Here is a 26,161-nt window from a genome sequence, read left to right on the forward strand (position 1 = left end):
CGCCGGCGCTTTCAGGGAGGGAGGGAGGGCGGTAGTGACGGACGGATGACGACAATTACCCAAAAGCACCCTCGACACATTTTTTTTACCCAGAAGGCATTGGCGGCTCGACCCAGAATTCCAATGGGCAGCGGGGACTGCGGGAACTGTGGGATAGCTGCCCACAGTGCACCGCTTCCAATGTTGACGCTTGCCCCGTTAGTGTGGACTCACAAAGTCGAATTACTGTCCTTAGTGTGGACACACACGTTCGACTTTGCAATATCGATTCCACATATTCGATTTAAGTGAAATCGAACTACCCTCGTAGTGTAGACATACCCTTAGAAGTTTCAGGCACATAGTTGGGTGGGGATAGGATGCACAATGAATCTTGGCTTTTGTAGTTGTGGGGCCCAATCAAATGGCTTTGCAGGTGGAGCCCATATATGCCTGAACCAGCCCTGAGCAATAATTGCATTCTAATTCAGCATTTCATGAAATGACAGGAAATTCAAAATAGGGTTCCTTAACAAATTCCTCCCAATTTAGTATTTTTCAGTAGATAACTATCAATGTCACTAACAGCTGTTCAGTGTAACCAAAACTCAGAATTGTCTCCCCATCGGTCATTTCAACCCTCAGTCATCATAATGTAAAATGACTTTCCCTCTAAAAAAGAAAAACTTGGTCTGATCATACTGAAATAAATGCATGCATGTATTTAAACATGTGAAACTCAATCATGAAGAGTACCAAGTATACCAGCTAGTCAGTGTGCATTACTGGTGTGCCACTCTTGCCTTTACTGAAATGTTCATTTGCTTCACAAGGAAAATTAACACATATATGAAAACACTATCAGGTACATAACCACTTTATTTGAATGATTAATGACAGACATTTATATCTGGGATACTCTGTGTTGAAATATGTACTAAAGCATGATCAGGTCTAGCGTTTAGCATCTCCGTATGGCAAAGTTTAGTGGAAAGTCAAACTGAATATGACTACTAGATGCTTGCATGCCAAATGCACTTGCCTTCATTAGAGCTCAAAGTGAACTTTCAGAACCAAGTATTTGGGGTTATTCAAAGACACTTTTAAAAAACTGTTCAAATTTTGTAAGTAACTAAAACAGCTAAACAAAATGTTACCACACTTCTCAAAAGACATTCAAATTTGGGCTGAGAACAATCATGAAAAATTTTGGACTGAAGCATAATTTTATGGCATGTTAATAAGCACATGAGAACAGGAGCTCAGAATGGAAGTGCCTGATCAGCACACTTTCTACTACAGATGAGGCATTATTCATTGTAAGATCCAAGTGACAAAAATACAAACATCTCTTTAAAATTCAAGAAACTTACTTTAATGTGATTAATATAAGGATACTATTGAAAAGCAGAGGTGCTAATCCATATACTGATTACAGATGGCTTCCTTCTGTGTAAGAATCTGTTCTGCTTTCACAATATTCTTTACCAGGCTACTTTGTAGTTTAATAGAATAATGTCCACATGTGTTTAGGATATTGCTTCAAATTAGCAGAGCATGTATGGAATTTGTCAGACATTAGTGCAAAAGGGTGGCATGGGACTTAATAGGGACAAAGAGGTCAGCGGAGTATATGTGACTATTGGCCCCAGGTAAGTGTGTAACATTAAAATGACTTTTAACAAGTAGAGCTAAAATTGCACCTGCTTTGGCTAATTAAAACATATCATGGTAACTATACACGATTACAGGAAGAGTTTAAGGCTCCCTCTAACTGCCCAATCAACTGGGCATTGCTTATTACAGAGTACTAAAAATACTAACTGATTTCAATTGCTATTGGCTGTTGCTATGAAAGCACAAACAGTTTTGTCTCTGCAGAGAGACAGACTCTCGGAGCTGGAGCATTCAGAGAGGCTCCAGGGTCTAGGAGACATTGTAGGTGACTAGGAGACAGGAGGCCCAACTTTTATTTCCAGCTCAGCCACTGACCCTCTGTACAAACTCGGGAAAGTCACTTTCTTTCTCTTGCTTAATTTTCAACCATCTCCTCCAACAGAACCTTTGCAAGACTCACCTTTCTAAAGTGCTTTGAAGTTGTGCAAAAGGTACAATAAGTTCAAAGTATTATCTACAATAGTTTCCTTAGGCTTGGTCTACACTTAAATGTTAGTGTGACATAGCTATGGCACTCATGGATGTGACAAACCCATATGCCTGAGCACTATAGCTATGCCAACTTAACCCCTAGCATAGATACAGCTGAGTCAACGAAAAAATGCTTCCATCGACCTAGCTATCATCGCTTGAGGAAATGGAGTTCCTACAGCGATGGGAAAAATCCCTTCCATCATCGTAGGACACGCTTATACTATGGAGCCACAGACGCATAGATATGGTGCCATAGCACAAACTTGGCCTTATTGGTTACATAACAATGTTGAGATCCAGGGAGAGCTTGGGTACAAATCTTAGCTGAGCCATTTACTCCATGTGTAACTTCAGTCAAGACAGTTGACCTTCTTTGTACCCAAGTCAGCTCAGCTGTAAAGCAGTTAAAATAAAGAATCAGGTGCTCACTGCTCCAGCACAAGCAGAACTTACATAGAAAGTATGCTAATTTTTTTTTTTTAAGGGAAAAAGATAACTGATATATTTTCAATACTAGATAACCTCCAGGCTTAGCCAGAGTCAATCATTTTTGCCTTGGACACCAGCAATCTACCGAATGGCTTCAGATATAAGATTATAAGAGTGGAAAATGTGTTATGATAATATAAATAAAAGTCAATCAACCATGACCAAAAAGAAATCTGAGATGCATTTTTGTGAGTACTACCTGGGAAGGCTGGCTGTTTCAATAGCAGGAGGTAGTGCTCCTTTGCTCCATACACTTGGATTTTAGGGAAATAATGTTCCCAAACTGTGGTTTAAAGAGGGAAAATATGCATTTTACCATCATCTGGGGCCATCTTAACGGTGATAAGCTGGTTCTGATGTGCCTGTGGCTTGCAAGTTTAAAAAGTGAGAGTGTGTATGAGTAATACAAACTTACTGAATCAACTAAAGCAGATTGTAGGGAATAAATCTCTTACATGAAGAGTCTGGAAAACATTTCTGGCAAACAAAAACAGTCTAAATAGAAAATATAAGGCATTAAATTACTTCCTGCCATAATATTCATTAGCCTATAACTACTGCTCAGATGTCCAACCTTGGCAGATAGCATACGTTAAAAATGTATGTCAAAGCTAAATTTGCTACAGATCAATGGCTGAGTATTCGGACTATATAAAGCCACAGCTGAAGTGGAGTGTGAGGACTGCCTAACATACCAGCTGCTTGGAAATCCTCAGGACTCCTTGAAGAGATCTTTAGTTCAAGCTCCCACATAAGGACATTCATCTTTTAGACAGTCCTAGCAGATAGAACATATGTTCTATCTCTTGAAAAACCTGGGAGGCCTAGAACTTCATCTCTGCAATGCAGACTGCCTTGGTGGTGTTCTCAGCTTATGGTAGGAAGGCGCAGAGTGCTTTTGCTAAATTAGTGACCCCACTCTACCCCAGCAACTGATCACACAATTCTGTAGTCCAACTAGAGTCCCATTGCCTTCCCATCTTTAAGGCAACTGTAGTATTTGCAGGTACCACAAGAAATGGGAAGGGACAGGATTACAAAGAGGTAATCCACAACAAAGGGCTTTGGTAAAAGTCTTAGGGAGGGAAGGGGGGGGGGGGGTCACTGCCGACCTTAGCAGTACTGTCAGCCTATTTGAGCAAGAGACTGCGAAAAGGGCTGAGCTCTAATAAAGCACTGCAAAGAACTACTGCTCTGCTGCACCATATTTAGCTTAAAGATTGCTGATCATCCGATTTCAGGTCACTCTGCCCATCTGCTCACAGTCACATAGAAGATTCTGTGAAGTAACACTCAGCCTTCAAAAATTTTACACTTCCACCTAAAATAGTATGGCAAAAGGGACATTGCCGGGCACCTTAGACCCAAAATTCAGGTCCCTATAATTAAGAATTTATGATGCTTAATATTAACAGAGGTAGGCTTTTTTTGTTTGTTTGTTTTAACTTAAGGAAGATGTTTGTTTGTATTTAAATATTCCTCTGCAGAGTATGCAGCATCAACACTGAGCTACAGAGTTTGCGTATTCAAAGTGCTATACAAAACAAATGAAAACCAAAAAGTGAAAACAGCTATACAAAATTGAAACTGATCATTTTATTTTCATTCTCCAAGCTGTCTGAAATGCAAAAAGAAAACAGATAGCATAACAGACTGTAAATTAGTGTTTCAAAGATTTCTGTTTGTCATCTAAACTGTTACTAGCATAAATTTTCTTGCTTATCTAACAATATTTTAACCAACATGTCTGTTTAATACTACCAATTATTTAAGTATTGTAGATTGTGCTCTTCACCAACTCAGCTCTGAAACTCTGCATAGAGCAGTTTTTCCGTATAAAGCAAGGCTCTTTTTCAGAATTTTTTTTTTTTTTTTAATTCTTAGGGACTCAAAATCTGAAACCTCCAACTGGACAACAAAAGCTATGCATTCATTTTTTAACTGAACCTTAAAGAAGTGTCCTCTAAATATACACTTTTGCCCAGGTTGCTGTGGAAATAGAGTACAAATTTAGATTTTTGAAGCCCGGATGCAAAGGTAATGGACAAAAGAAAAGTGAATATTTTTTGTCAGGGGTGGATGTAAAAGTTTAATAACTTCAGTGTTAAAGAAATTCTTTTAAAACATTTCACCCCTAGCATCCAAGCCTCAATTTTTTTTGTAATATATTTATCCTTACACAACCCCTTGTAGGGAAGAACTATTATACCCATTTTACTACTTAAGAACTGAGGCACACAGATTAAGTGATTTGCCCAAAGTCACAAAGGAAGCCTGTTGTGGAGCAGGGAAATAAATCCAGGTATCCTGAGTTCTAGGCGTTCCAAGTTCCAGGCTAGCAACCTAATTACTGAACCATCCCATCCTTCCTCTAGTATATATACACATGTAACATTTTAATTTCTTTCCACATATCACAACTGTATAACTCATGAAACAATGAGCACCAAAAACCAAGATGCTCAAGTTGTTTTGGGTAACTATTGTTTTATAAGATAACTGATATTCACCTATAAGTTAGACTGATTATGCCAGCATGCACTCAACTTGCTATATGTTGGCATTTGATAATGTGTTTTTCAATGTGTGACCATCTGTGAAAACTAATATTGAGGAGTTTGATGCTTCTGAAAAGAGGTCTGCCAGTCCTTATTGTGAGGATTTCAATTATCCCTTCAGTTACAAATGAAGGCCGCATTATAATGGGCAAAATGGTGTAACATGCATCCATCCACACCAGCTTTTCCAGGCACTCAAGTCAGAGTTAAACACATGCTTAAGTACCTTGTTGAACTGGGGTTTAGACGCACTATTCCACTGCAAGGAAAAGGACCAGGTAGCCATTTCATGCTATGGGTGCTTCTGCAAAGGTTCCCCTTATTTATTACAGATACACTTCAAGATCCCAGAAGTTGCAACATAAAAGTTAATATCCATTAGTTACTGGCAATGGGTCTCTATGACCTTCCCTCAGCTGAAACTGAGAACATCTTAACAACTAGAGTGGATGGACTTGATAGACATCTCATGTCTATCACACTTTCCACTACATCTGAAAAATGTTTCTCATCTATGCGAGAAGTTAAACCATTTTTCAACACGTTTCCAAGAAAACCTTTGAACAGGCTTTCTTCTGATCTGTTCCTGGCAATAGCTGTTTAGTGAAGAGGGATCTTGTATTTGGAGCAAAAAATTAGTAAAATTTAATGGAAAAAATCAGTTACAACATACAAGAGGGGGGAAACGTCTATAAAATTGAGAAATTCCTTGCAATGTACAATATTTTCTTCTATAATTTTCCTGTTGCCCTGCTAAAACTGGTTATAAAAACAAGTAAAACCCTGTATCACCACCTGGTGGCAGAATTAATCATAGAAGCTTCCAACTACTTGATGCTAAGAGACTTTTATTAATTTAAATTTGGCCAAATATTCAATTTTGCAAAGACAAACTTTAATAAAACATAAGACCAAGGTAAATTGACTAAGTTTATCAATCTGTTAAATGGAGGTTACAACATTCCTATAAAGCAGATAAATTAAGATCAACATTTGTACAGCACTTTGAATATGAAAAGCAATACATAAGCGCTAAGTATTATTCTCAGTGCTGGATATGGGAGTCTTATATAAATTAAGATAGTTTGGTGGCCGTATAAGAGAAATATGGACTATAAAGTGAAATATATTTTGCTCGGAGTGATTCAGATATTAAGATACCATTAGTTTACAGCCAGCCACTGGTTTGATTCATTCTTGGCCTCTGAACTGGAAGTATGAGACTGGAACACCTCTTATTAATGAAATCTAACATGTGAAGTTAGTCTATGTTGAAGGGGGGAAGGGGGGGGGGGGGGAGTCATGTGGCAATGCTTAAAGAAGTTGTCTTTCACCCTTGTTAGTTCCAGCAGAGAGGCCATGGAAACTGAGTTACCCTCTCATAATCCTTCCAGTTCAGAGTTGAGGCATATTTGTGATGTGCAGGCATCCTAGAAATCCATTTGCCATGGAAAAAAGAGGAATTTGCATTTTTCTGTTTTAAAAAAAAAAAAAAAAAAAGTTTTTAGTTTTTAGATTTTGTGGAAAAATAAAAACATATTAACTAAATTTTACTGAAAGTACCAGTTTTGCTTATTCAATGTATGCAACCTCCCATTCCTGGGGTCGATTTTTGAATGTGCTTTACATTTACATAGCTAACCATACGCCAATAAATTGCTTCTGGTTACTCAATGGCATATAGGGATTCATGTTTTAATGCATCTCAAATTTCACGTCAGCCTCCAGACATGAGTAATGAAAGTTATGAAAAGATGCCAAAAACTTGAAAAATCACCCCTAAAGACTGAGTTTGGCAAGGACAAATTTCACATTGATGGTAATGTGCTGTTTTGTACTGTATGCAGCAAGTCTGTAGATTACATTCAAAATCAGACAACTGTAGAACACATGAAAAGTGCTAAACATAAACTGAATGCAAAGAAATGAAAACAAGAGGCTGCAACAGCAGGACCATAGACAACAGTAAACAATACACTGTGACTGGTTCATTCTGTTAATTTTATTTTGTAATAATGACTGATGGCACTGGTAGGCTTCGAACTTGCTTAAAAATTGTAATTATATCAATAAAACATTGTGTTCAACTGATACCTATATATATTGTGGCTAGGGAAACTAAAGTTCAGCGTTTCATTTTAATCATGGAAAAACGCTGATTCTTCTGTTTTTTTAATTGGAGAATTTTGGGCTTTTTAATAACAGAAAACTAGAATCCCTGGTGATACAGGGAACTACACTGCTGCTGCCCATGCTGCACCTGTTATGTAAACAGAAGTCATGCCATATCCAGGGCTGACAAGCTAAGTTCGGGGGGGGGGGAGGGAGGGGGAAGAGGAGGAGGGGAGAGAAGAGTAAATAGCCAGACTAAAAGCAAGGTTGTTTAAAATGAAATATAACAGTGACAGCAAATTGCGGGCCCAAACTGACAAACACTTAAGTAAATATTAGGACTGTCAAGTGATTAAAAATATTAATCGTGATTAATCGCACAATTAATCACACTGTTAAACAATAACAGAATACCATTTATTTAAATATTTTGGATGTTTTCTACATTTTCAAATATATTGATTTCAATTACAACACAGAATACGAAGTGTACAGTGCTCATGCTATAGTTATTTTCGATTACAAATATTGGCACTGTAAAAAACAAATAGTATTTTTCAATTCACCTAATAAAAGTACTGTAGTGCAATCTCTTTACCATGAAAGTTGAACTTACAAATGTAGAATTATGTTAAAAAAACTGCATTCTAAAACAAAACAATGTAAATCTTTAGAGCCTACAAGTCCACTCAGTCCTACTTCTTGTTCAGCCAATCACTCAAACAAGTTTGTTTACATTTGCAGGAGATAATGCTGCCCTCTTCTTGTTTACAATGTCACCTGAAAAGGAGAACAGGCGTTCGCCTGGCACTGGTGTAGCTGGCGTTGCAAGATACTTACGTGCCAGATGCGCTAAAGATTCATATGTCCCTTCATGCTTCAAACACCATTCCAGAGGACATGCATCCATGCTGATGATGGGTTCTGCTTGATAACTATCCAAAGCAGTACGGACCGAAGCACGTTCATTTTCATCATCTGAGTCAGATGTCACCAACAGAAAGTTGATTTTCTTTTTTGGTGGTTCGGGTTCTGTAGCTTCTGCATCAGAGTGTTGCTCTTTTAAGACTTTTGAAAGCATGCTCCACACCTCATCCCTCTCAGATTCTGGAAGGCACTTCAGATTCTGGAACCTTGGGTTGAGTGATGTAGCTATCTTTAGAAATATCACATTGGTATCTTCTTTGTGTTTTGTCAAATCTGCAGTGAAAGTTGTTGAGATGAGTTCCTGTCTGCATCCTGTAAAACTTGCCCGTACCGGTATTGCCCTGGCCTCTTCTTTTGTCATTCAGTGTTGCACGCATTCTAAAGCAATATGCATTTCCTCACCTTTTGGGGGCGAAGCCAGACTTTGAGGCACCTGCTCCCCTAACTTGGTGTAAACTTTGCTTGTGCCAATCAGAAACGAACACAAACAGGTTTTGGGCCCCGTCCCCTATGACACTTCTATGATGTCATAGTTGGTACTTTATGGGCTGCCTGCCATGTGCAGGCAGGGAGAGGAGAAAGAAAAACGAATCCTGTGTATCCTGTGTGCACACGTAACCGAGCCTGATCACCTCGAAGCCTCTCTCTCAGCTCACGTGTTTCAAACAGAGTTTCTACGTTTGCCGGTCGTTATGCGTTGGTTTGTATTTGTTATGCTGCTCTCCCTCACAACATCTTTGCCCACGGAGCCCTTAGGAGAAGGTGGACTACAAACCTGGTTCGCCGCCTACTGGGTGCAGGAGGTCAGCGGAAACCAGTCCCTGTCAGCGCTGAGTCCAGAAGATTGTCTTGTTTGCTCCACTCAGTTCTCACCTAAATATCCATTACCCTTTCAATTTGTACCAATAGTTTATAATTTTTCTTCATTTAATATTTCTAGTGTGAATTGTTCTTCCCCCTATGTGCAGTGGGCTGCTTCTAGTGTTTGGAATAATTGTTCTTCACAATTTAATTCTTATGTGTTTCCAGTTCTTAATGCTTCAGGTCGAAGTGATCATAGCTTTCCTTTAATTGAGAGTATTAGAGTTCCAGCATCTCATTGTTGGGTTTTTGTTGGTAATAGTTTAACCCCAGCCCCTACTTGGGTTGGTACTTATTCTAATTGTTCTATGTGGAGTTTCTCTTATGCTAATACCTCCCTAACTAAACCCACTCTTAATTTTACCTATCCCCCTCCCATTAATTGTTCTTATCGTCTTAATTATAATATTTTTTTTGGAACCTTCTATACCTCCATAACACATACGTATCTGTTTCATGCCCAGCATATGCATCATGCTGAGGCTGCATGTATCAATCGTGCATCCAGCTTTTATTCTGTAACCAATAATGGGTGGAACCATACCACAGTTTCTTCCTTAAGACCCGATCATTTTTGGATTTGCGGTAATGTTGCATTTGCTGTGCTTCCTCCCAATCCCCGGGGTATATGCACCATTGGCACCCTGTATCTACAGGGCGGAGGTATTTATACCTTGCCATCTAGCCACCGACACCATCGTAGTACCCACTCTTTTTGGACTCGTTTGCAAACAGCAGCTTCCTCCCTCGCCTCCTCTATTGTTAGTTTTAACCCTGTTGGTTATATGATGTTACGTGATCAAGTGCTGTTTCAATCCCTTGCTATTGAAATGCTTGCTAATACTACGGGCAAGGGCCTCTCCTTAATTAATCAGCAGTTAAATTCCCTTGTTCAGTATAGTATTCAAAATAGATTAATGATTCAATATTTGTTACAATCTTCCTCATTTTGTACTAAATTTGCTGAAGTATATCCCGACTTTGCTGATAAATGCTGCGTTTCTTTGCCTTCTATTTCTCCTAATTTGTCCTCAATTGTTAAAGACCTGCAAACGTTGAGCTCTACTGTCCGAGAGTCACGAGAGTCCTTCCAGTTTTGGTCATGGCTCGATTGGCTTGGCCTTGCGCCCTACAAATCCTATTTCCAATCCCTGTTTGTGTCCCTTCTAGTTGGGCTCGCTCTTCTCTGTCTTGGATGTGCCTTCATTAAAGCCTGCATTCGCAAGTTTGTTGCCTCGGCCTACATCGCTTCCACCCCCGAAGCACATCCCCTCGTAGGTGGGGATGAGGAGTCGGACTCGGAAGTTTAGGTTTTCGGCCTAACTATTTCGGCCAGGACACGGGGGCATGTTGAGATGAGTTCCTGTCTGCATCCTGTAAAACTTGCCCGTACCGGTATTGCCCTGGCCTCTTCTTTTGTCATTCAGTGTTGCACGCATTCTAAAGCAATATGCATTTCCTCACCTTTTGGGGGCGAAGCCAGACTTTGAGGCACCTGCTCCCCTACTTGGTGTAAACTTTGCTTGTGCCAATCAGAAACGAACACAAACAGGTTTTGGGCCCCGTCCCCTATGACACTTCTATGATGTCATAGTTGGTACTTTATGGGCTGCCTGCCATGTGCAGGCAGGGAGAGGAGAAAGAAAAACGAATCCTGTGTATCCTGTGTGCACACGTAACCGAGCCTGATCACCTCGAAGCCTCTCTCTCAGCTCACGTGTTTCAAACAGAGTTTCTACGTTTGCCGGTCGTTATGCGTTGGTTTGTATTTGTAAGTATCAGTTATTACTAATTGCTGCATCTTTGTTTATAAATCTTGTTAGTAGATATTTTAGTCATTGTGTGTTTTAAGTTTCATTAACTCTATTAGCTAATCAAACACTGCTCCCTTACCCCTTGTAATTATCCCCAATAAAACTTTTAATTGATTAATTTTAGTTGTGTGTGTGTGTGTGTGTGTCTGCAGTTTGCAGCGTGACCCATACTCTCCTTGCATCCCTTACCAATATAGTCTATTGCCACGTGCAGCCTGGTAAATAACAGGCCTGCATTTTCTTTCGCCCCTGCGTGCCCATGGCAATCCACAAAAGTATTCTTAAAATGAACAACATGTGCTGGGTCATCAGCCGCGACTGCTATAACATGAAATATATGACAGAATGCGGGTAAAACAGAGCAGAGGACATACAATTCTCCCCCAAGGAGTTCAGTTACTAAGTAATTATCGCATTTTTTTTTAAACGAGCATCATCAGCATGGAAGCATGTCCTCTGGAATGGTGGCTGAAGCATGAAGGGGCATACGAATGTTTAGCATATCTGGCACGTAAATACCTTGCAATGCCAGCTACAAAAATGCCATGCGAATGCCTGTTCTCACTTTCAGATGACGTAAATAAGAAGGAGGAAGCATTATCTTCTGTAAATGTAAACAAACTTGTTTGTCTTAGCGATTGGCTGAACAAGAAGTAGGACTGAGTGGACTTGTAGGCTCTAAAGTTTTACATCATTTTGTATTTGACTTCAGTTATGTAACAAAAACAAAAATCTACATTTGTAAGTTGCACTTTCACGATAAAGAGATCACACTACATTACTTGTATGAGGTGAATTGAAAAATACTATTTCTTTTGTTTATTTTTACAGTTCAAATATGTGTAATAAATATAAAGTGAGCACTGTACAATTTGTATTCTCTGTTTAATTGAAATCAATATATTTAAAAATGTAGAAAAACATCAAAAAATATTTAATAAATTTCCATGGGTATTCTACTGTTTAACAGTGCAATTAAAACTGCGATTAATTTTTTTAAATCGTGATTAATTTTTGAGTTAATCGCGTGAGTTAACTGCGATTAATCGACAGCCCTAGTAAATATATAACTTTATTCATGCAAGTGGGTCCACATGAATCACTTACAATAATAAAGATACTTAAATGCCTTAGTGTTTACAGGACAGGGATCTAAGGGTACACCTACAGTGCAAGCAAAAAAAAAAAAAAAAAAATCCCCACAGCAGCAAGTCTCAGAGCCCAGGTCAATTGACTTGGGCTTGCATTATGGAGCTAAACATAGCTGTGTAGGGGTTCCTGCTGGGGCTAAAGCCCAGAGCCCAAGCTCCAATGCAAGCAAGAATGTCTATACTGCTACTTTTAGGCCTTGTCTACACTACAAAGTTTTGTCGGCAAAAGCTGCCTTTTGCCGACAAAACAGGGGAGGTGTACACACTAAAAAGCTACTTTTGACGACAAAATAAAACCACCTAACAAGAGACACAAACCTTTTTGTGGCCAAGTTAAAGTGACAAAGCACCAGCGTGGACCCTTTGTTTTGTTGACATAACTGGCTTCCACCAGTATCCCACAATGCCTGCTATGACAGCTGTGCTCACTGTTTTAATCTCTGCTGCCCTGCAGGCATGTACTCCTCACCTTTCAAAGCTCCAGGAAGTATCTGACAGATGAGTATGCTGCTTCCATTTGGGGAACAAAGAGCAAATCATTAACGTAGAATTCTCCTGTTCTTACCTGCACTAGGAACACAATGGCAGGCAGGCAGGAAGGGGAGGCGGGGGACTGTTGTGAGACTTTGACATTCCTCAGAGTGGAGAGCTCACAGAGCTGCTCAGGATGCCACTCCTGGCAGCTGAGGAGGGCTGTGGGAATCACAGAACCATAGGCAGGTAGGCAGAGCGGGCTGCTTCAGGAGAGACTGCTGTGCTGAGCAGAGTCGGGGCTGACGTGGGGGTGTGTGTGTCCCCCTCCCCATGCCTCAGGATAGGTCTGTCAGCCTGCTGTCTCCCACGCCGCAAACACACCATTCTCCTCTCCTTCTCCACCTCACACTTCAGTTGAAAAAGCACTGACAATCTACTACGATGCCCCGGAAGATGGGATTGCTACCACAGTGCACTGCTCTGTCGATGCAAGAGCTGTTAGTGTGGATGCACTCTGCTGACACAAGGAGCCAGTGTGGACATGCAACAGTAGTTTTAATTAAAGCAGCATAACTTTTGCTGACAAAACTTTGTAGTGTAGACAAGGCCTTAGACTGGGGTGGGCAAACTTTTAGGCCCGAGGGCCACATCTGGGAATAGAAATTGTATATCGGGCCATGAATGCTCACAAAATTAGGGTTGGCATGCGGGAGGGGGTGAGGGCTCTGGGGTGGGGCCAGAAATGAGGATTTCAGGGTGCAGGAGGGGGATCAGGGCTGCGGCAGGGGGTTGGGGTGCATGGAGAGGCTCAGGGGTGCAGGCTCTGGGCAGCCCTTACCTCAAGTGGCTCCCGGAAGCAGGGGCATGTCCCTTCTCTGGCTCCTACATGGAGGCGCGGCCAGGCGGCTCTGCCCGCTGCCCCGTCTGCAGGCACCGCCCCTGCAGCTCCCATTGGCTGCAGTTCCTGATCAATGGGAGCTGCAGGGCCAGCGCTTGAGGCAGTGTGCAGAGCGGAGCTCCCTGGCTGCCGCTATGCATAGGAGCCAGAGAGGGGCCATGCCGCTGCTTCCGGGAGCCGTGGGGAGTGGCCCCCGACCCTGCTCCCCAGCTGGAGCACCAGAGCAGGGTAAGCCCCAGGCCCTGCTCCCCAGCAGGAGCTCGAGGGCCAGATTAAAACAGCTGGCGGACCGCATCCGGCCTGTGGGCCATAGTTTGCCCACCCCTGCCTTAGACCCATAGAGCTCACCTGAGTCAGTTGACCCAGGCTTTAAGACTCACTGCCACAGGGTTTTGGATTTATTTTCTTTTTGCAGTACAGGCATACCATAAGAATTTATCTGTGTTGGTATTTAGAAGAGGGACTCAAAGGAGCTGTGAATGGAGGAATGACAGACATTATCAGGAAGGTCCAACAACAGGAGCCCAGAATCCACTTCCGAACATCATACATCACACCTCAATCCCCTTCTCCTTCAAGCCATTCCTCAGAACATATCTGGTCCATGAAGACCACAAATCCTAGACCTCCTCTGAAGGAAACAGTATCTCACGTGAAATAAAAAAATTCATGAAAGAAAAGAAGCCAATTAGCCAGAGAATAAATGAAGTCAGTTATAATTTCTTTCAAAACTACACTTAAAGGATTGATTGGTAGGGCAACTCCCACCTTTTCATGTTCTCAGTATGTGTATATATATCTCCTTACTATATGTTCCATTCTATGCATCCAATGAAGTGGGCTGTAGCCCACGAAAGCTTATGCTCAAATAAATTTGTTAGTCTCTAAGGTGCCACAAGTACTCCTGTTCTTTTTGTGGATACAGACTAACACAGCTGCTACTCTGAAACTTTTACCCACAGTTCATATGTTTTTGAAGTTGAAATTCAGAAATATGCTGAAGGGTTCATAACAGAAATCAGAAGAGAAGAGTTCATGTAACATTTTTTAAAAAGGAAATTTTTGTGGGTTAACGTATTCATAAGTTATTACTTTAAAATGTAAAATCTTCCAAAATGCATACTAGTCATATTTTGGCATGTTACAAGAACAAATTAACATTTGCACACTAACGAGCTCACTCACTGGACATATTTAGATGCAAGCTCACACCTGTTTTCAGATATGTGCCTACTTTAACTTAATATACCTGTGTGATAGAGTGAGTGAGGATGGGCATAAAGCGGGGCAGATACTACTGGCAGAGTTTAGCACCCAGCATGGCTCTCAGTGAGGAGTTAAAGATCTGTAAATGGGTGTTTGCTTTAAAACAAGATAAAGTCTACTCAACCCAATGGCAAAAGATCAAGAGGCTCGGCGTTAGGAAGAACACACTCTCTCTCTCTCTCTACGGTGCAAGAGCCGTCCCGCCCGCCTTCCCACAGTCACGGAGCCCACTACCACCTCCTATGCCTGTCTCCCCCGACAGCCCCAGCGCCCTACTGGATCTCCATAACCCGCCGCCACACTCCTGAGCCACTGCCCATCCCAGCCCCTCGAGCCCCTGCCCGCCGCACAGCCGCGAGGCGAGGAGCCCGACAGAGCCCCCTACTCACAGGCCACGTCCTCCTGGTTCCACAACAGCGCAGCAGCCCCGCCGCCCATCACGCGGCCCGGACCGAGCAGGCCCCACCACCTACCCGGGGCCCGCCGCGTCTCCCACAGGAAAACGGCGGAGGCGAGTCGCGCTCGCGACCTGAAAAGGAACCGCGGCGCAGGACAAGAGGAGCGTGTATTCCCGCAGCCAATCAGCGAGCACTGCAAACGCCTTGCATTCTGGGAACTGGTCATTTCAGTGCCGCGCGGCTCTAGCCAATTGCTCGCTCTCTCTCTCCGCTCTGCTGGGCGGTGATTCGCGAGAATGAGTCCAGTCGCCATGCTGGGAGTGGCCGACGAGGTGACTTTCTCTCCTCCATGTTGAAAGTGGCTCTCCCCAGCTGTGTTGTCAGGTGGGCGGCGCTGGTTTCCGGTTCCGGTGGGGTTGGTGGCTCTGCCTGCCGGGCAGGTGTCGGTGGTGCGAGAAGACCCGGCATGGGGCATTAAAGCGGCGGTTCCGCTCGCGCTCTGGACTCGAGCGCGGTGGCGGCGGCTGTTGGAGGCGCGGACCGAAGGGCGGCGGCTGCTGTAGGTGGGAGGAGGCGGAAATCTCCGGGTGCGGCGGCGGCGGCGGCGGCGGCCCGTGTTGCCGGCTCTAGGTGGGGTGGGAGCAGGGCGGAGTCCGGGTCAGGTGCGCTGGGCTGGAGAGCGGTCTGGGCTGCCCCACGCATGGGCTCGCTCCCCGAGCCATGGGCTGGCTCCCTTTGCCCATGAGTCTGGCCTTAGTGCGGGCTCCAGGCGTGAGGCCGGGACGGGGCGGTGAGTTACAGGGAATGGATTTCAGAATCCTGAGTTCCTGTCCAGTGATCTGGCCTGGAGGCACTCCCCACCCTGCGGAGCTGTGACCGTGCTGCCCTCTCCCGGGGAGGCGCCATCTGTGCTAAAAGGTTTCACCAATTACTAGCAACAAAAGTAGTGGAGAATTGGGGATATCTCCAGTTCAAATCACTGTGGTGACTTAGCTGTGTGTGTTCACTCATGTGCTTATTATCTCCTGATAAATTTGTTTAAAATGTGTTTTTTATAATGTATTCAGTGAGTGCTGTTTAGTATGTGTAAGAGAGAAGTGCTGAGCTCTAGGAAATGATGCTGGGTGGTAGATATGTACCTAGATAGAGAAGAAAATGTAAGTGTTTTAAGCATTAGAAATAAGAATGGCCCACAACATAAGAATGGCCATTTTGGGTCAGACCAATGGTCCATCTAGCCCAGTATCCTGTCTTCCAACAGTGGCTAATGCCAGGTGATTCAGAGGGAATGAACAGAACAGGTAATCATCAAGTGATCCATGCCGTGTTGTCACTCCCAGCTTCTGGTAAACAGAGACTAGGGACACTCAGAGCATGTTACTGCATCCCTGACAATCCTGGCTAACAACCATGGGTGGACCTATCTTGCATAAACTTATAAGGTTTTTTGTTTTGTTTTGTTTTTGAACACTGTTACAGTTTTGGCCTTCACAGCATCCCTTGGCAAAAGAGTTCCACAGGTTAACTGTGCATTGTGTGAAGAAGGACTTCCTTTTGTTTGTTTAAAACCTGCTGCCTATTAATTTCATTGGGTGTCCCTTAGTTCTTGTGTTATGTGGAAGAGTAAATACATTTCCTTATTCCCTTTGTCCACACCAGTCAAGATTTTATAGACTGTTATCATGTTAGTCATCTCTTTTCCAAGCTGAAAAGTCCTAATCTTTTTAATCTCGCCTCATATGGAAGCTGTTCCATCCCCTAATCATTTTGTTCTCCTTCTCTGTACCTTTTCCAGTTCTAATATATCTTTTTTTGAGATGGGGCGACCAGATCTGCATGCAGTATTCAAGATGTGGGCGTACCATGGATTTATATAGAGGCATTATAGTATTTTCTGTCTTATTTATCCCTTTCCTAATGGTTCCTAACCATTGGCACTTCACACTGAAGAATGTTAGCTGCTCTCTTCAAGATGCTTTTAAAAGAGCAATTTGTTTCTGAATCCTTATAGAGCCCCTCGTCTCTGCAGAAAGAGTTTGTGAAAGTCTCTAGACTAGGTGATGGCTGAAAGAAAGGTTCTTAGGGACGTGGAACCCTTATGCTACTCATTGCCTTTGCAGCACAGGCAATCCATGCTTCTATTGTTTGTTTATCAAACCTTTGTGCAGATCTAGAACATATGATAAATGGCATGAATCTTCTTCCATGTTGGGTTTTAAACATCTAATTTGATATTCTTTCTTCCTGGCCTTATAAGGGAGAGATCCTGTTATCTGCTTTCTGTGTGAACTCACAGTACCTAAGAAATGCTATCAGGTAGTTTAAAAGAAATAAAATTTCTGTTTTTAGTGGTTTAGAACGTAAAACTGGTAGGTCCGGCCTCCCCGTCAGCAAACTGACAAGGCAGCAACCCCCAGTAAGCTACATAGATTATTTAACAACTCTTCCCTCGTTCTTATCCAAATGTCTTGAGGTGCTTTATAAACTTTTAGTTATCTGAGCCTTGTAGCATTGTCTGAGAGGTACATAAAGAATACTGGATCACTTCACCCATCTGCTGTAGCCTCATCTGGGATGGAACACAATTACTGTTTAATAGCACACAGCAACAGTATAGCCAAACGAATAATCTACCAAGTAGAATTTGCAAGGGAAACTTAGGAAGGTGTAATGTATTTACATGGGGCTGGGAAAGTCTAGTACCCCAGGGTTTAACACCCCTTCTGTCATGAAAAGTGACATTGGCTATTTCATGAATCTGAGTGAGCATATTCCCTAACTTTGCAGATTACACATAATATGATGCCCACTGATAGTCATATTTGGATATTAGTTCAGTATTCAGCTGGAAGAAACATGTTTTACATCTATTCTGCTCCTCACAACGCTTCAGGGGTTGGAGCAGCAGCTTAGGAAGGCTCTTCAGGGGGACAAAGAAGCGGGCCGTCCCCAGTGCTGATGAGGGGGCTCTTTGGCTCATCAGGGGCTGGCAAGTGGATTCTGAGAGAGGCCCAGTGGTGGTGATCTGGAAATTCATCCCTTTGAGTACCTCACCCTTTTGTAAGTCCGGGCACAGTTATCAAAGGTGCTTTTCAATGCCATGCGTCTGACGAAGTGGGCATTCACCCACGAAAGCTTATGCTCCAATACATCTGTTAGTCTTAAAGGTGCCACAGGACCCTCTGTTGCTTTTTTCAATGCATTTGGGACAGAAACTGACTGTACAGTAATAAATGGTCTTCCAGCCAGTCATGGGAGGGCTCTTATACCCCGGTCATGGGGTTTTCCCAGAGGCAAAAAGCTGGCTTTGCTTGGACAAGTAAAAAGCTGAACATACTACAAGAAGAGACAGCTGGAAGAACAGGAACTGTTCATCTCATCTTTGCAATGTGTCCAGGAAGTTGATAAGAGAAGCCAGGAAGGGTGCAGAATGGTATCTTTGTTTGTTTTTTGTTCTCACCTCTTCCCTCCCCTCCCCCCCCCCCCCCACACACACACACAGTTGCTTTGTTCGTTTGGATATGAGACAGACTTGGGCGGGGGTGGGGGGAGAGAGAGGTTCTGGTGCTGACACTTCATATTATCCTGCAGCAGGAATCTGCTGTGCATATAACATAAATAGGCTTATTCTCCTTTCAGCTAATGAAGGGGTTTTAAAAAAGCACATATGTTTCTTCCATGCACTCTTTCATATAAAAGATTTAGTAGGCCTGAGCCAGCTCTTCTAAATCACCTAATTTCAAATTTATGATAGTACCACTCATCACTTTTTATCTTCAAATCTCTGTGCAAACATCAGTATATTAAATCCCTGCATTCCTTTGGGGATAGCCATCATCTCTCTTACAGTTGTGAAAACTGAGGCACAGAATAATTATGACGTGACTGAGGCCACACAAAGTCACTGTCAGAGCTGAGATTACAGCTCAGGAGTCCCACTTTGTTGCTGAAACAATTAGATCATGTTTGTCTCTTACTTCCTGCCTTTGTTTCTTTGGAAATATCTCATACCTGTAGATGCTCCTGTCAGCCGCCGACAGTTCGGTGTTACCCTGTTTTCAGTCAAGTGTGATTGTGCATACTCTACTTGTGTTCTTCACTGGTGCTTGCACAGAATTTCACAAGAAATCAATGAGCTAGTGAATGAGTTTCTTTTGAGGAGAGTTTTTTTTTTTTAATCTTATTCACTTCTGGTAAACACACCAGATTAAACAAAGGATAAGTCAGGTTAGTTATTTGTATAGTCATCTGACAAGATTTAATGCAGTAATTCAACACAAACATTTTATTCTGCAACACATGATATCCTTAAACCTATACTCTGGAAAAACTACTCTTTTCTTTCCCTTGATTAAGGGACAGGGCCACATACACCTATTTACTATCATTACCATAGTTCAGCAGTTTTGTGCTCCTTAGAATTTTTCTCTGTCTAGACATAAAATTAATGTCCAAAGGGACACAGTCCACTGAATTATCACACTAAGAATTTCTTGCCTTATATTGTCAGAAGTAACATCTGCTATTAGTCTAATGGAAAGATCACATAGAAAACACTGACTGGATTTATAAACGTTAAGGCCAGAAGGGTCTATTATGATCTGTTCCGACCTTCAGAAGAACATAGGTAGTAGAACTTCACCCAATGATTCTTGAGTCAAATCCATGATGTCTGGTTTAACTAAGCATATTTTTAGGTATACACTGACTTTTAATGTAAAGACATCAAGTGATGGAGAGCTAAATGCTTAAGTAATCTGTTCTGCTTGTTAATTACCCTCATTATCTTAAAGTTCTGATTTATTTCTAGTCTGAATTTGTCTAGCTTTAACTTCCAACCTTGGAGCTTGTTATGCCTTTGTATACTCAATTCAAAGAGCTCTCTATCGGAAAATCTTCTTCCCATGCAGGTATTTACAAACCATGATCAAGTCTTATCTTTATCTTCTCTTGGATAAACTAAGCTTCTTTAATCTTTTGCTGTAAGGCACGTTTTTCAGACCTTGAATATTCTTCTGGCTCTCTGCTGAACCCTTTCCAATTTCATATCTTGAAAGCTGGACATGGTATTATCTGTGTTTAGGGCAACAGAGACACCATTGCTGGAATACTATGTCCCTACTTTTACTTGTGAGTCCCCTACCTGATGTCCCAGTATTTCTGGTGCACAGGAGCTTTTCACTAATAATAATGGCTCTTTGGTAACTTTTCTGAAATAATTGGGTGATCACTTGCATATAGAAGTAGGTATTTGTCACAGCCATGACTGGGCATCCAGTTGCACAGTGGAGTCTAAAAAGACCTCAGGACTTCAGACTGACTTATTAATCTCAGTAGAGATGCCCTTTATAATGGGGGATGTTCTAGAAGAAGCAAGTTCTGTGAAGCATTTCCCACTTCATAACAGCATTCTCTGTCTTGTTGGGGTAAAGCTTTAGCCAACTGCTCTTTATCCAAGTGCTGCTTTTGGCAAAACATTGCAGTAGCTGCGTGGTGGCTATGTTTGTTAGATGACGCCCAGCTCTACATACATGTGGTGCTGGCACTTCAGCCTGGGTTGCTTCATCAGGCCTCCCAGCAGCTTCTTAGAGATGTTGAATAATATGAGGGGCAGGACTGACCCTTGTGGGACTCTGCAGATGAGGGTTTGGCAGTGGAGGAATGGTTGCCCTCTGAGTCTGCTCTGAGAGGAAGGATATGAACTATTTCAGTGTGTTTTTATTCACCCCACCAGCTTCTTGTGGGGAGACAGGAGTATTCAGTGATTAAAGGTATCAACTATTGCACTACATCAGACTTTTTTGTATAGTCCAGTATTTTTCAACTTCTCTGGCTGGTGACTTTTTTTTTTATTCAGACAAAAAAATTTGTGGATCACCCCCCTATTATAAAAGTAAAAAAAGATCAGTAACAAGCCTATATAATACAGTAACTCCTCACTTACCATCCTCCCGCTTAACGTTGTTTTGAAGTTACGTCACTGCTCCATTAGGGAACATACTTGTTTAAAGTTGTGCAATGCTCCCTTATAACGTCGCTTGGCTGACTTTACAAGGGAGCATTGCACAAGTTCCTCTTCTCCGTCTCCTCCCCCTCCCTTCCTCCCTCCCAGCGCTTTTTGGCGGCGCTTAGGACTTTCTGGGAGGGAGGGAGCGAGCGGGGAAGCTGTCGCGTCCCATTCTCCCCACCCCACCCCACACACACGGAATGCAGGGGCTGTAGGCGCTTCTCTCCGGCTGCTGACTGCTTGGCTGCCCATGTTCCTCCTGAGTCCTCCGACCCGTGCTCGCAGAGCCGCATTCCGAAAGGGGCTTTAGAGCTGCAGGCCGGGGCCCCCTTAGCCCAGGGCCCTGCAGCCCCTAAAGCCCCTGCGTTCTGGGTGGCCCTGCCTGCCGGAGGGGGGCAGCTCCCAGAATCGCGGCCATGGGGGCGGTACTGCGCCACCTGCACACCTCCTGCACCAAACAGGAGCTGCCCCAGGTAAGTGCTGTGCACCAGGGCCGCCCAGAGGGGGGGGACAAGGGCAATTTGCCCCAGGCCCCGCAGGGGCCCCCATGAGAGTTTTTCGGGGTCCCTGGAGCGGGGTCCTTCACTCGCTCCGGGGCTCCCGGGAAACTCCCGTGGGTCCCGGACCCCCGGAGCGTCTTCCGCTCCGGGTCTTCTGCGGCAATTTGGCGGCGGGGGCCCCCTGCCGCCGAAGACCCCAGGCCCCCTGGATCCTCTGGGTAGCCCTGCTCTGCACCTCCTGCCTGCCCCAGCCCTGAGCCTCCTCCCGCACCCCCACCCTGAGTGTCCTCCCGCACCCTAACTCCCTCCCAGACCCTGCACCCCCAGCCCTGAGCCCCAGGGGTAAGCCGGGGCACCTCCCCACCACAGTACAGTACCGTACAGTATGTAATGCCTTTTGTCTGCCCCAAAAAAATTTCCTTGGAACCTAACCCCCCGCATTTTCATTAAATCTTATGGGGAAAATTGGATTAGCTTAACATTGTTTCACTTAAAATTGCATTTTTCAGGAACATAACTACAACGTTAAGTGAGGAGTTACTGTACAATTATTACTTCATTTGACCTCACAAACACAGAAGATTTTGGTTCGCTGCCCTGAAATTATTCTGGAAATCTTGTTTTCATTGCTTGAGAACTATAATAAAAATTTCAATGCCTCACAACCCTCTGACTGTCTTTTGTGATCTCCCCTGTCCCCTTTCTGGAGAAGGGGTGGAGGATCACAACAAGAAACACAGGTATAGTCTAAATGCTTTCCATATTCTATGGAATGTACCCCTTTTCTTTTTTTCCTTTTGTGGAAGGCATGAGGGTACAACATACAGAAGAGGGGAAATACTAGTAACTTAGTGAATGAGACACTTTAACAAATATCATATTTAGGAGGAAAAAGGAAGTGCTAGACTGGGGACAATTACTGGGAAAAGGCACTGCCTGTAGACTTAAAATGAATTGTGTTGTAATTTTTTTTTTAACCTAGATAATGAGCCAAGTTATGAGATAACTTAGAAGGTTGAGACATAAAAGATCTGAAAACTTGCACCATGATTTGTTAATAGTGATGAGCTATTTGCTTTGTATTGTTGCTCAGTCTTGATGTTCAGAAATATTTTATTTCCTCGTTATTTCAGAAATCTTTAAATTGAACTAATTTAAATCTGGCTACATGAGGGGGAAATTAGAATAAGGGGGGGGAATCAAATTTAACTGGATGTGATGCTTATTAAACGCACATCACTCTTAAACTGTAAATTGTGCAAATGAATGACTTCTATTAAACTTTGCTTTGTTGTGTGGCTAATGCATTTAAAGCTAGTTGACCTTCTAACACATTAGGTTGTTAACATGAGAGAACAGATGGTGCTAAATGGCCTTGTGGTTCTTGGGACTCTACCTGCAGTCAAAAAAATGTGACTGGTTGGATGGTACTAAGCAAATATCTCCAGCAATCCTGTTGGATTAAAGAATAAGATTAGAGCTAGTACAACGTTTGGTATCTATTAAAGTCAAAATGATTTCTGTGAGTGCCAGTAAAGTAGAAGGCAGTGGAGAGAACTTTAAGTGTTGGTGAGGGGATCTCTTCCCAATCATCGGGGTACTAGTGTTCTTAGTACCTGAATCTCATTCAATATGGTACTAAAAATAGATGAAGACCAGCAAGAGTGCTTCCCAGAGCTGAGATGGGTCCTGCTGATAATTTCCTTGTTTGTGTACTTCTGTAGTTATCTCGTGCTTTTAGAGTATACAGGATCTATGTACACTGCAATAAAACACCCGTGGCTGGTCCATGTCCGCTGACTTGGGCTCAGGCTGCTGCAGGGCTATAAAATTGCAGTGTAGCTGTCTGGGCTTGGGCTGGAGCCTGGGTCTGGAACCCTCGCATGGTGTCTTATTGCATTGTAGGGAGATCTACAGGGCTCAAAATAAGTATCTGCCAAACATGGAGTGGAGGAAGAACAAAATTGGCAAAGTGAAATAATCTTAGATTCTCTAACAGAGGAATTAAAACTACTTTATTTTAAATATTTCTTTTTTTAAATCTCCATAGCATTGGTTGTGGCCACAGCTGCCTGAGGAGGAGAAGCAGCAGAGGGGAGAGAGCTGGTACAGAGAGCCATTGGGAAAAGCAAAAAGTCAATAGTGGGGACTGGCCAGAGCTTGGGGAACCCCTGCTGAGTTTGAGGAGAGCTTGTGTAGAGGCCCCCAGGAAGGAGGGGAAGAACCAGCCTAGTTAGGAGAAGCTGATTCCAAAACAAGAGGGTTGATGCTCAAGGGTAGATCCCAGAAGCAGGGGTAGGACTTGCAGGCAGGGACACCTTGGTGAATGGAACACTATGGGAACATAAGAACGGCCGTACCGGGTCAGACCAAAGGTCCATCTAGCCCAGTATCCTGTCTACCGACAGTGGCCAATACCAGGTGCCCCAGAGGGAGTGGACCTAACAGGCAATGATCAAGTGATCTCTCTCTCCTGCCATCCATCTCCATCCTCTGACAAACAGAGGCTAGGGACACCATTCCCTTGCTGCAGGAAGCCGAGCCCAGAACAAGGAGCAAGTCTGGAGGGATGTTCCCTGAGCAGGGGGAGCACTCAGGTCTGGAGGCCTGTCTTGAGTGCAGTACTGTAGGGAGTTCTGTGGCAGGAAACCTGAGTTGGGGCGATGAAAGAAGACTTGCAGGAGAGGAATGAGTTTTGGAGCTCTCAGGCAGCCTGGAGAGTGGGGCCCCAGAAAGGGGCTAAAGGAACTTTGAGGGGTGGGTGACCTGGGAATGGTGACCTTTGAAAGGGTTTGAAGAGCTACTGTGTTGCAGTCTTGTCCCTCTCTGGGGATTTGAGAGGAGCTGTTTTTACTATGAGCGATATGTGAACTGTGACATTTCATACGAGTATGGGGTTTGAATTTGCACTGAGATATAATATTCCTTTGTGTGGGTGGATTTCATGGAGAAACTGAGACAGGCCTGACTGTTGTGCTATGGTCTGCTGCAGGAGGGTGCCCCAGGTGGGGCTCATCAGATCAGTGTTGCATAAAGTCTTTTTTAAAAGCAAAATATTACCTTTACACCGAAGTAACCCTGTGATTTGCAGAAAGTATAAAAATGAGTGTGCAGTGTTTTCCTCTTGCTCCCCTGCCAATGTTCTTCAAATGTAACCAGTGCGAACTAGCTCTTGAGATGAGTCTTCATGTTCATTTAGTCTTTTCTTACAGTGCCAATTATACTTTTCGTTATTTTCCCCAGGAATATGACAATCACCAGTACAGACCACTGAACAGACATTAGATGCTAACAACTTTTGATTACTAATAACCTGGAAGTATGAAGTGGGAAAACTAGAGATGAAAGTGTTCCATAGCCAAACGTTGGGTGTGGAGTTTCTTACTGCTGAATCAGTCTATAAGATTCTTCCAGTTTTGTTCACAAATTGGAAATCAATTTCTCTCTCCCCCCTCCCCCCCAAAAGTACAGTTATTGTACAAGGCAAACATATGCAATGTTGGAATCCTAAGATGTAGTAAGATGCTGGCTTTGTCATCATTCTCTATACCTCAGCAGTAACTATCCTCCTTGGCTGACAGATAACTTCATTTTCTTTTCCCTCACCCATTTTATTGGTTACACCCAAGAGAAAAGGGGGAACTCTTATCTGCCAGGAAAAGCCCTTTATCTGTTTTTGAGGAACAAGCATCAAGGCATAGCTTATTCTCTGATACTGGTGAGGAAGGAAGAATTTGTGAAGGCAAATTATTAGCTGAGCAATAGGAGAACAGGAGGGAGGGCAAACAGGGTATGGTGGAGGGGGACATTTCTGGGAGGGAGGGGATATTGTGGGAGGCATGTCTGGGGAGAGAAGGGACTTGGCTAGAGGATGAAGTTGATTGAACTGTCACCCCATCTGAATCTCTGAACTGTGGAAATCCAAAACTGTTGTTTGTCAAGCCAACATGGAAGTACAGACCTAACACTGATTCAGAGTGGGTAGTGTAGACACAGGTGGTGGTAGAATAATTGTTGACTATAATACCAGTTGTCCTCTCTGAAACAGACCAACATTTCTGGTTTCATTACATCCTTGAAAGCTGAGGAGAATGATGTCATTGTTTCCACCACTGCTTTTGTACAAAACGCACAAACCCTTTCACAACAATGTTGTATCCTGTTACTTCTATATTGGCTAAGTTTTGTAAAACTACTGTAGACAGATTCTTCGTTGCCGTAATGTCCACTCCAGACATGATTGAAATGAATAATTGCAGTTCATAAAACAGCCATTTTATTATTAAGCTTTCTGTAGCCTGGCACTGAATACAAATTCACAAGTGTATATACAGAGGCAGAATGTTCCCAAAATGTTGACATTCCTATTCTGACATATAGCACAGGTTTTTTAGGTTTTTCTAGCGTGCCCAACAAAACTGGCACAGAAATGAACCTTGAAATTCCAGCAAGTGTTAAGGATTATTACATGCCATGACCATACTGGGCAGTGCAACTTGAGTATACTGTAAAATGGTTTTAGAGGCAAGGGATAGCTGGTTTGTGTGTTTGTGTGTTTTGGAAAGAGGAGGCATTC

At 43.1% G+C, this 26,161-nt stretch overlaps 2 protein-coding genes across 2 annotated transcripts in view; one reads left to right on the plus strand and one right to left on the minus strand.

Annotated features, from left to right (window-relative positions):
• ZNF106 (zinc finger protein 106) overlaps nucleotides 1–15,110 on the minus strand; it is a 79,209-nt gene extending 64,099 nt beyond the window's left edge. Inside the window, exon 1 of the mRNA XM_065402945.1 lies at nucleotides 15,070–15,110. The gene's annotated coding sequence lies outside the window, so the exon portion shown is untranslated. The remainder of the gene's footprint in view (nucleotides 1–15,069) is intronic.
• Nucleotides 15,111–15,531: 421 nt separating this feature from the next.
• The window catches only part of SNAP23 (synaptosome associated protein 23), a 42,154-nt gene continuing 31,524 nt past the window's right edge, over nucleotides 15,532–26,161 (plus strand). The window contains exon 1 of the mRNA XM_065402608.1: nucleotides 15,532–15,637. The gene's annotated coding sequence lies outside the window, so the exon portion shown is untranslated. The remainder of the gene's footprint in view (nucleotides 15,638–26,161) is intronic.

Source organism: Emys orbicularis, chromosome 4 (genome assembly GCF_028017835.1).
Source record: "Emys orbicularis isolate rEmyOrb1 chromosome 4, rEmyOrb1.hap1, whole genome shotgun sequence".
Taxonomy (NCBI): Eukaryota; Metazoa; Chordata; order Testudines; family Emydidae; genus Emys; species Emys orbicularis.